This window comes from Chrysochloris asiatica, unplaced genomic scaffold (genome assembly GCF_000296735.1).
Source record: "Chrysochloris asiatica unplaced genomic scaffold, ChrAsi1.0 scaffold00388, whole genome shotgun sequence".
NCBI lineage: Eukaryota > Metazoa > Chordata > Mammalia > Afrosoricida > Chrysochloridae > Chrysochloris > Chrysochloris asiatica.
This window is the reverse complement of record NW_006408906.1, coordinates 384,321-386,325: the sequence shown is the minus strand read 5'-3', so window position 1 is coordinate 386,325 and position 2,005 is coordinate 384,321.

Below are 2,005 nucleotides of genomic sequence, written 5' to 3'. Positions count from 1 at the left end.
AACTTATAGACTTTCTATAATCATGTTTCCTGACATTCCTTTGTATCCTACTCAAGTGTCTATTTTACAGTACTAGGCAAGGGAAACCAATATTCATAAGACAGTGAAACATCTTAACATTATTTCCCCTCTTAAGACTATGCGTCGATCCCTGTACCACAGAGCCCTGTTGTTCTAAGTTTGAGCATACATTACTATTTACCTTGGTCCCATTTTCTTGCTCGCCAACTGTTCCTTGGAAACACTATACAGAGTCACTATGGGTCGGAATTGACTTGACAGCACTTAACAACAACAACAGCATTTAGCCTATGCAAACCAGTCTTAGTGTTCCCCTATCTACCTTGTTCTTCTACTCCGCTCCCTCTACCTTGTTTTATTGTTGATTGAATTAAGCGTTATTATTATAAATTTTACTATTTAAACATATTACTATTGGTTAAACATACCCACAAGTTCACTACTTTTATCTAGTCTCTCTTGTACTTCAGCATCCTACTTAGGGTCATTTTCCATCTGCTTTGAATCCTTTCTTTTAAAAAAAGTCTTTAGTGTCAGTCACTTTTGTTAACAGCTTGTCGGGAAGTTCTGATCTTAACAGGCAGTTATTTTTCTTAGTGCTTTAAATATAATAAATATAATTCTACAGTCTTTGGTATCCATTGTGGCTTTAGGAATGCTAACATTGATCTATTTGTCATTTGTTAGTTAATAATCATCTTGGTTTACATTGTCCAGAGGCAGAATCAAGACCAAGATCCTTTGTGTTGAAATCAGGAGCAGGAATATGAAAATAGGATAGGATAGGGGAAGTAGGTAGTAAAAGACATAGGATTAGTGGAAGATTATCCTGCTCCCACAAGAAACTACAAGCTGAGTGGCACAACAGAATTGTTCCACTTTGAAGCAAGATGGCTAACCTTTGGTATCATTCTATTAGTCTTTCAGTGGCTGTGGTATATCCCCAAAATGAGTGTAAAACCTATGATACATTTCCAGTGAGCTGGGGGCAATTATCAAGGGAAGGCTGCAGTTGTGAACTGTGAGGAATTGGCTGTCACAACAGGAGGATGTTGGTTCACTGCTTAGTAAAAGGCATCTGAGCAGGGCAACTGTAGTGTAACAGAGGTAAACAATCATGTACTTTTGGCTGCTTTTAAGATCTCTTTGACTTATTAGTCTGTAGTTCTACTGTCATATCTACATATACATTTCTTTTTATGTATCCTGTTTGGAAAACATTGTGCTGCCTGGATCTGAAGCTTCAATTAATGATAACTTTAAGCCATTTTTTGTTTAATTTTTTTTTCTTTAGTATTACTTATCCCACCACTCATCTGTAATTTTTTCATACTTTGGTGGCTTTCTTGTTGCTGTGATTTGGGAGAGTATGACATGGATAATTTAAATACTAGCAGAGTCACTCACAAAGAACAAGTTTCAGCTGTGCTTATGGACATGGGCAGATTAGGAAGAAGGCAAGACAGACTACTTCAGAGTATTTAGTCACTGAAAACCTTATAAATAGCAGTGGAACACTGCCATCACTAGAATACTGAATATTGAAACATGATGAAAAGCACCAGAATATTGTTGGAAATAGTGTCAACAGATGAACCCCATAGGTTGGAAGGCACTCAAAATATGACTAGGGAATAGTTGCATTTTAAAGTTGAGTTGACAACTTTTATGCATCCTTAATATTGATGATGACAAGAGTGGAGTAAAGCCTTCAGGACCTCCATGTGCTGATGGAACACAACTCAAAATGAAGAGAAACAACTGTAACATCCATTAATAGTCAGGACACGGGATGAAAGAAAAATCTGGAAAAATTGGAAATATCAAAAATGAAATGGAACATGTAAACATTGATATCCTAGGCATTAGTGAGCTGAAATGGACTGGTATTGACCATTTTTAATCTGACAATCATGTGGTTTATTATGTGAGGAATGACAACTTGAAGAGGAATGGTGTCACAGTCATCATCAAAAAGAACATA